This window comes from Acartia tonsa, chromosome 9 (genome assembly GCF_053477335.1).
Source record: "Acartia tonsa isolate MP-2025a chromosome 9, ASM5347733v1, whole genome shotgun sequence".
NCBI lineage: Eukaryota > Metazoa > Arthropoda > Copepoda > Calanoida > Acartiidae > Acartia > Acartia tonsa.
In genome coordinates, this window is record NC_137268.1 from 2,859,085 (window position 1) to 2,869,656 (window position 10,572).

The window sequence follows — 10,572 nt, forward strand, 5'->3', positions numbered from 1 at the left end:
AAATAAATACTTTTTCAGTATGGCTTTTAATCCTATTGATATCCGATGGATTAGAACCGGTTCTCAGCCATATTTAAAAATCATGTATAGCAGCGTATTACAGACAATTTTTCACGTAGACTAAAATGAAAAATCATAAAATTGATAACAGTTTTGTTGATTTGGGGTCTCGTCCCTTCAGCCAGGCTAACAACACTGGTTTAAATCTTAATTTTTTTTTCATTTTAATATTCGCAGAAAGCTGTCTATAAAACAATGCGATATATAACTATTCCTCATTTACTGAGACTCAACTAAACTTGCAAGCAACATACAATAATCTAGATTTTATCAACAAAAAAGTAATTTTCCTTTTTTTCTTTTCTTTTTGCTAGTTACAACATTAGAAAATTGACATTTACCGTCAATAAAAGAGTAAACTAAGATACAGTAAAGTCCTTGCTTTTATTACTTGGATGGTGCACCAGATTTCCATATATGATTTTCATGATAAAGTAAAACTCGCAGCTGGCTAAAATAACTATAGACCCCATCCATCTCCTTTACCCCAGCCCCTCCACTTCTAATAAATGAACGAACTGACCAATAAACAAGGTTCATTATAGCAACCCAAATTGAGGACATTTTTTCCCCTGTCAATATATCCACGTGTATTATACATCCTTTGAAATTGCTGAATTTATATATCTGTCCGTGATTGGTCTAATGTTTGTAAAAACCTCTGTTTGATTGATTTGATTGTGAGACACAAAATGTCAATAAGAACGAGGATCAGAAAATCCACGAAAAAAGTTTCAAAAATTTTATTTTATCCACCAAAGCATGAGTCTTAAGGATTTAGGCAATGGACAATGTATGGTGTACAACCCAATTTTGATAAACAAAATTATTGGTTTAAAAGTTTTCTCACTGCTAGTTAATGAACAAACCAATAACAATTTGATTTAAAAGTAACCAAATTGTTAGGCCAACGAATAAAAAAAGGAATTATAAAACCTTAATTAATAGTGTAATTAACAGTCCAATATATCCTCCCTTCCTGCTACAAAAGTAACGTTAGGATCTCTAAAACTGTTTTAATGATTGTCTAATATTTTGCTTGTAAAATATTTCTGTAGTAATCCTATCACCATAAGACTGTCGTCATTATTATAATAGCGTTATAAGATAATGCATTTATTATTACTTGGATTGGATCTAACATAATGAAGTGAAACTAGCAGCGGGATAATATAACGATTCCACCCTATCACTCCCTTTACATCACACTATCCACTCCTACTAGATGCAGGAACTGGCCAATAAACAAGTTCCATGTTAGCAACCTATATTGACGACAATTATCCCCTTTCATAATATCCATACAATATTCTAAATCCATTTATAAGACAGAAAAAGCATATTAGTAAACAAAATAAGTTTAGATACATAATATAAATTAATATATTTTGATTGAAGTGTTGTATATGTCCTAAATAGGTAATTAAAGAACTTACAGTACAAGTTTATGTAAACAAGGAAAACTAAATTTGTGCCTCTTAAAATTATTTTAAGCATTCATGCATGTATGCATATATTACAGGAATAACCGATATAAAGTACAAAAAAATAATTAACTTGCGTGTTTTTTTTTATATCTTTGGAGTTGTACATGCCTACTAAAACAGTACAAGACCATTACAAATCTTCCCTTTAAAAAATATTGCATAATATTTTGAATACACCTAAGATTTATGCATTAACCCTGTGTAATCTTTTACTGTATCAGTTGTTCTTACAATATTACATAACAAGCGGCTGCGCCTTTAGTATCAATGATTCTATATTCGAAGAGCATTCCAATACTAAATCTAGGAGAAGGATAGCCTAAAACCATACAAGAACCTAAGTGAAGCCTCAAGTTTTTGGAAATTAAATTTGTCAACCAAAATTAGTTTAAAGGGGAAACAATGTTTATGTTAATAAATTTTTTTGTGGATTTTCTTTCTTAAAATTCGAAGATTTAAAAAAAAGAGTCTACATTAAATACAATTTAGCTAGAATGAAGAAATATACATAGATGTGTTGCTTAAACTTAATTTAATGCAAAATTATTACTTAAACGAAATATGAATTAAATTCGTTTTAGACTTTTACTTTTACAAAATGTAGCGCATATACTTTACATTTTCGGCACGTGTGTACGTTCGCCCAAATGTCCGCACAGTGCCTTCGAAGGTGCTTTGACTTTAGTGTCAGAACCTAAATTGGGACATAGTGCATTTCATTACCCTAGGTTAGGTAACTTCATTTCACTTTTCAATACAATCTAAAATGCAGCGGTTTTTGAGAAAATTAGATTTGAAAATTTCAAGTTCAATTTTCATCCATTAGGAGTTACCGCATAATCATGACAAGAAAAGCAAAGATTATTTATTTAAAATTTTAAACAAGTTTGCTTTTATAAAGTCAGTCATAAAACCTCTCTATATATGATTTATTTAAGGCTGAATTACCTTGACCTTAGCAAAGCAATTGATAAAAATGGCCATTAATTAACTCACTTCAGGAGTGGTTTTATGAAGAACTTTATGAAAGCAAAGTTGTTAAAAATTTTCAATGAATAATCTTTGCTTTTCTTGTCATGATTATGCGGTAACTCCTAGTGGGTGAAAATTGAACTTGAAATTTTCAAATTTAATATTCTCAAAAACCGCTGCATTTTAGATTTTATTGAAAAGTGAAATGAAGTTACCTAACCTAGGGTAATGCACTATGTCCCAATTTAGGTTCTGACACTAATGTCAAAGCACCTTCGAAGGCACTGTGTCCGTCCATGCAAAACGGCTACACTAGCACATACAATTTTTAATTATGACACTTTTTCTGTGGTTTAGTTTTTTAGTTTATTAGATTTAATAATATATTATTTATTCAACATTTAATTGCACGCCTTTGTCTGAGGTCCTAATTAACATTAACCTATTACATTTAATTAGTCTATCTAAACGAAGCAGCTTATAATGCCTAAAAAAATGACGTCTTACAATACAAATTACCTATGATAGGACAGTATACATTTTATTTCCCCAATGGGTAAAATGTATACTGGCCTATCATTGGTCTTTTTGATTGATTTTGATTTTTAATTTGACACTATAAATTGCTTCTATTTAAACCATCATGTTTAACCGATAAACTAATTTGAAGAGTAGAAAAATTTATGTACTTTTGGAAGATATTAGGGAAAATAAAAGATTATCTAATATGAATGCAATCATGACCCTCTTCTTCAAATTGTGGGGAGAAGGTCTGCTCGGCTGTTATTTCAATTATTTGTGTGCTATGCACTATGGAAAAAATAGATAGATTTGGACATTTAAACAATCCTTTAATTTTTAAACAGATCTATTTTATGGTATATTTCTAAATATCCTATTACATAAAGTAGTAAGCTTTTTTGTCTGTAGCGAAGGATCTCACTAACCGCTGAATCAATATTGTTCTCCTTTACAGTGTAGCTTCTCATAGTTCCCGTGAAGGTTTATAGCTATTTGTGGGGGAGGGTACCATTGTAAGAGAAATCAACCTTAAAAATCACCCCCTTTAAAAAAAACTTAAATTAAAAATAAGTTATCGAATTCAACTCCCCCCTCCTTAAGTGTCTTTAGAGGCCTCTAGGGGGCGTAGCCGCTAGTTTCTTATTTTGTAATAAATTTTGAAAAACCTCTTTTTAGAAGAACTTCTAAAATTATATTGTCAGTTGGGGGGGGGGGGGGGTGCTATAAACCCCACGCGACTACTACAGCCCAAGCAAATAATGGTGAAGAGAAAATACATAAATTAAAGTGCAGAAAGGGGCAGATAATAGAATTGATAGAATTCCAATGAAAACTTTTTAGGCTAGAAACAACCCCCTTTGTGTTTATAAATTAACCAAAAAATATTATCTGTATTCGTTAGTATGTAACTAATATCCCTGTAATAAAGTAACAGGATGTGTGTTTGTCTGTGTGTATGTACCGAAGGATCTCGCTAACCGTTGAACCGAGCGGGTTCTCCTTAACAGTGTAGCTTCCATAGGTCCCGGGAAGGTTTATAACTGTTTTAGGGCAGGGTACCACCACTCTCCCAAGAGAAATCACAAAAAAATCGAAAAAAATTTAATATTTAGATTGACTGGAACGCAACATTAAGAGGTAACGTAGACCCTTGAAAAAAAAACATTCAAAGTACCACTAGAGGCCTCTAGGTGACGTATCCGCTAGTATTTTAATAAAGTGAAACTACTCTATAAGTCATTAGATTTTCTAGTATACAAGTTGAAACTAGAATTAATTCAGCTGCTATTTGAATTAAGATTCCAAAATTCTATATAAAGAAATCCTTAACAAATAATTTTGATGTTTAATATTTGTAGGGAGGGAGCGAACATTGGAAAGTAAATTGCACTGGTATCCAAAGTAATACTAATACTATTTGCTGGCTTAAAAAGCTTTGGGTACTTTAATCTATATAATAATTTATTTTACATAGGATTGTTTATTATCATTAGGAATGCAAAAGAGAGGTGGGTTAGTATTTTGAAGAAGAAAAAGAAAGGATATTGTCAAGAATTGGATGCAAGATTATACAATAAAACCCACAAATATATGTAATGTATATCTTTCTACACATACACACACACACACACACATACACACAAACACACATACACACAAACACACACACACACACACATACACACACACACACACACACACACACACACACACATACACAACAAGTACAGGGTGTCTATTTTCTTAAAATTGATTTAATACCTGTGGAACAATTAGTTTGCCTTGAACTGCTTTTCAAAAGCATGCTTAAATTGACATCAATATCGTAAAAGCAAGATATCACATTTGAACCACATTACATTGCAGACCAAATAGTCTTTCATAAATTAATTTCTCCCTTTGTAAAAGCAAGATTTACCACAAAATAGTACAAAACTATTTATAGAATTGCCACTATTCTAAATGCTAATCAGGTAATAGCATCAAAATCATAAACACAGCCGAGTTCATACAAAATAACGGAAAGGAATTTACTTGCAGACAAAAAGGGTCTCTACGGCTTTAGCCAGGTATACTTATACATTTATTGGTATAAAATAACAATTTCAAACGAAAATTTGTTTTTAAAGATTGAAACCCCCTGTAAAAATGTTTATTTGTGTATAAGAATAGCTTTTGCTGCACACACAAATAAAAAAAACTCTTAGATAATCCTCTAAAACCTATTTTGCAAACTTTTTACATACTTTTAAATAATTTATCATGTAATAAAAGTAATTTAAATAAAGTTGTTGAATGTCGTTTAAAACTCAAAAATACATTAATTAATAAATTAGTTTTCAACAGAATGAAAATACTTTAAAAATATTGACATTATAATTTTTTAGGAATTAGGACGATTTCACTGAGGCTTATACGCGGCTGCCGCGCGACTAGAGCCATTTTAAAAAGTTATTTATCTGTGCGTCGCATGTTGTTATCCTTGTTTAAATACTTGGTAACATTTAAAAATTGTGATGATCACTAGGAAAAAATGCAAAAATTGTTTTTATGCGTTTAATTAAAATAAAAATGCATTTTTCTTAGAATGGGTAAAAAGGTTAGATGTGAGTTAGGGCGCAATACGAAATAATTTTCCGGGACAGTTTTAGATAAAATGAAGAAATTAAAAATATTGTATAAAAGTCAAATTTTAATCTTAAAAACAGGAAGTATTGTTTATATAAAATTTTAATAAAAATAAGGTATAACCAACAAGCGAATTAAATCTAATAAAACATTAGGGGGGCAGATGTAAGTAGAGGTCGTTAATTCTACTATTTGTTGACCCCCAACGACAGCTGAATTTACGTATAGGTTTCGTGATTTTTTTTGATTAATTTCATTGTTGGTATAAGCTGCAATTTTAATGTTTTTTTTTCTATTATTAGGTATAGTTGGCAATGGATAAATTTCATTTCATTAACTAATAAAAAAGTAGACATTTAACACTATCAAAAATACCTTTTAAAGGGTGGGGGTAATAACTAAAAACGATTTATTACCCAATTTCAAATAATAGAAAACTATTGGTTTTTGATATTAGATCATGATTTTATTTTAAAAACTTAAACTTATTAATTTGAAGATGATTAAAGTATCTCAACAGATTATGACGTCATACGATAAAATAACCAATGAGAGTCCAGCATAATTTTTACCATTGGTCAATTACAGTGTATACTGGCCTCTCATTGGCTACTCTATCGTATGACGTCATAATCTTCAATAAGTTTACTGGTAAGCAAAAGCTGAGAAAAAAATGTAGACGTTATTTTCATTAAACTAATTTAATATATTACGTATTGTTTTTTTCTAAACTTAGAATGAATATAATATGATAATTTAACTTTAATTTGAAGTGATGTAATGTTTTAAAGAAAAAAATCGATTCTATGTTCATCCTATTCTAACTACGATTACAAGTCATATATATCTCGTTGGTGGGCCGGGAGGGTTTGGGACACCTTACCCCCTTAAAAGGCAAAGGTTATAGATGCTAAATGTTAATATATTGAGTTTTAAAACTTTCTAGACATTTCACTTTTATTAAAACTTTATTAAAATTTATAATTATGTGAGTATTATTTGTTTAATAAATTCAGTGGTGTAATGAAGCAGGTAATTACTGTAATAAATCAACCTTTATGTAAATAAATTACAAGGGAAAACGTGAAATATATATTAGTCAGAAAGTTTTTGAATTTTAAAGAAGATGATTAAAGTCCCCCAACAGACTATGACGTCATACGATAGAATAGCCTATGAGAGGCCAGTATACACTGTAATTGACCAATTGTAAAATTTGTGCTGGCCTGTCATTGGTTATTTTATCGTATGACGTCATAATCTGCTGAGGGACTTTAATCATCTTCATTTTAAATATAAAATCCTAAAATTAAAGTAAGAGGATGACTGTACCGAAGGATCTAGCAAAATGCTGAGGGTGATATGGTTCTCCTTTACAGCGTGGCTTCTCTTAGGTACTAGGAAGGTTAATAACTACTGGGGGGTGGGGGGTTAGTGGCACCATCCTCCAAAGAGAAAACGCCTAATGAAAATACATTACTTCCCCCCCAAATTTTTTTTAATTTGATGAATTTGATAAGGCATATTTTTCTACTCTTTTCTATTGAAAAAAATAGCAATATACTGTATTTACAGGGCTTTTTTCTCTGGCAATTAATAAGGTGTCAAGTAATTTAAATAATTTTAACACGCACAGAGCTGTCCTTAAGAAAGTGATAGTAAGATAGATAAATAGATAGAAAGAAACAAAGAAAAAAAGAAAGAAAGAGAGAGAGAGAGAGATACAGAGGGTAATATAATTAGGTATATAATTATTTATTACATTGTATTATAGACAGATTTCCGCGGACATTAAAATAAAAAACTATAAGATTAAAACTTTTTAAAACTTTCGATGCAAAACTGAATTTTTAAAAACATTCAGTAAATTTAGAATTTAAAGATATTTATTTATTATTTTTAAATATTTTAGCATTCTTAAAAAATAAAAAAAGAAATTAATGAGTATTTTAAATTTAGAATACCAATAAAGGAATAGTTAAAATAAGAAATAGATAGATAAAACGAAATAAAATAAGGCCTTTAGGGGCATGTTGGTAGAGGGTTGGGGGTTATTTAAACCCCCACATTTTCAAATTTTAAAAAAGTGATATGGGTAATTTTTCTTGGGAGGGTGGTGAAAAATAGTTATAAACCTTCCCAGGACCTATTAGTGAGGTTGGGAAATTGATAGATAGATAAAGAGAGAATAAAGGAGATTATTGAATAAACTAAAGAAGATGAGAAAAATATAGATAGATAAATAGAGGGTAAGAAATACGTAGATAGATAGATAAGAAAATGGAATGAGAAAGATAAAATGTGCAAAAAAAAGAAGAAATTTGAAGAATATTGCAACTTGCAGATTAAGAATGTGTTGCACCTGTCACAAAATACAAGATAATACATACACACATACATAGATAGATACATACAGAGATAGATAGATATATAAAAAAAAGATAGATAGATCAAAAGACAGCAATTGAACTTTCTACCTAAACTTTCAAACTCACTTATTGTCGAGCAGTTGTAAAATCAAATCGGATGATTATATCACATAAAAAATTGTTTAAAAAGTTAAAAATCAAAATGGATATACGGACATTCTGGTAAAAATGATAGAGTTGCTACGCTTTCTAAATCGTACCTAACTACTACAGGAATCACTATGCAAAGTTTAAAATCGACAGGACAATTCTTTGCTTTTAAAAATAGATAGATAAACCGATAAATATATTATAAAATAAAAATTTTAAAAAGATATTACTTTTTTGAACTAGTATGCCCTTTGGCTGTTTTTTGGCGGTGTATCCGCCCCCTTTTTTACAAGCTTCTGTCTTTGAACCAAAAAAATAAAGGAGAAAAAAAAGAAAAGGATTCATTTTAAAAAAAAATTTCCTAAATGTCATAAAGAACTAGTCGACTCTTAAGAATTTAATGAAATGTCAAAATGAAGGAATTAGAACGAAAAATCTTTTGTCTTCAAATTTTCTTTTGTCAAATATATTGTTTGGTAATTTTAATTAAATTTCTGCAAAACAAATATGATGAAAATATTTTTTTTATAGATAGATTTTTTTGTAGTTTATAAATAAAATAACTACTTTTTATACTAATTCTGTATATTAGTTTATTGTTCTTATTTCATCTAAAATAGGATAGTAATGTTATTTTCAGCTACTGCATAGTAAAATTTTCCTTTTTAAAAAAATTGAATTAATGTATATTTAACTTAAGCATGGTGTTTGATACATAAATATGAAATAAATTTTAGTAATATGGGTTAATTAACTTTTAAACCATTCAAAGAGATTTTTTTAGGATTAATATCATTGCATCTACTAGAAGTCAAAAAATGTTGAATACAAGGCTGAATCCTAAAGATATAAATAATGGTTTCTCCTGCTAATATGTCACGTGCACAATCGAAGAACAGTTTCCAAAAAATTATGATTTTCACTACTTGATATTAAAATAAAAAGTTTCTTCTTTAGAAAATTTATATTTAGAATAAACGAATCTTGTTATTAACATCTACATAAATTCCCATTGGACTACCTTAATTTCACCTCTACCCAAAGAAAAAAGGTAGGTCCTTTCACACAATGCATTTTGTTGAGCTCCGATAACCCCATATTTATTGATTGATTGTTGATTACTTTAAGTCAGGTTAGGCTAGGTAATATTGTGTTCTTGGTATATCTACCGGGTTAAAGCCTTTAGCAGGGATTATGCATATTAATCCCCCTCCCCTATCTTAAACAAAGTAAAAATACCGCAGCGGACCATTTATACAGAGCTAATTTAAACCTATCTCAACCTAAACTAAAGAAACATTAAAAGGATTCAAAATAATTAAAGATGGTGTGTTGCGATGTTCCACTAACGGAAATTTAAAAAAAAAATATTTTCTTAATAATTTTCCTCTTTCTTGAGTGAGTTGCTAATGGCAACACATTTTTGTTGATGGATTTATACAAAATCAGAATTATCATCCTTTAATATATTTTAGTTAATTTAACGCAAACTATTGTAAGTTCATATAAATAGTAAGTAAGTGATTTTTGTCTGAAGCTTGAGTTGTATGTTTTTGTTGTGTAACCTATTGAATAAAATAGTAAGAAGCTTAAGATCTCAATAACTACTGAACCGATTGGGTTCTTTATTTTTAGGTATACTTATCCTATGTAATGTGGTAATTTAAAAAAAAAAACAATTAAGTACCTCTAGTGCTGCACCACGTGTGCTACATCTTCTTAAAAAACAAAAAAAATATTGAGTGGGATTTTTTGTTTTTTTTGGGGGTTTGGGGTGCCCCAAAGAAAATAGCTTAAAACCCCCACAGAACCAATAGGTATATTTTCTGAAGAGGAGAATCCGATCGGTTCAGTGGTTTACGAGATCTTAAGGGACAGACGGACTGGCGGATGGACAGACAGACATCGTTCTACTTTGTAATATAACTAGTTTTATGTATGTTATCATCCTTATTTTTATTATTTATTAATCATATGGATTATTAATTAATTAATATTATAAAGATTTATAATTAAATTATCCTATATTTGATATTTTATCTAATATCTTGTTAATATATAGTATAGTATATAGTATATTAAGATTTAGTTTGAGGATTATTTTTTCTTTTTATTTCGAATATAATAAAAGCTTTCAAAGGAAAAAACAATGAAATAAACCTTGGAAACCTACAGCTGTTTTATCCTAAAGTAAGTTTATTGTAAATCTTATTGAACTTTTAAATTTTTGGTATGGCGACCCTATCTCTAATATGCTCCTTCATTATATTTACAACATGGCAACCCTATTTCTAATATGCTAAATTATAATATTTGCAGCATGGCAACCCTATCTCTAATATGCTAAATTATAATATTTGCAGCATGGCAACCCTATCTCTAAT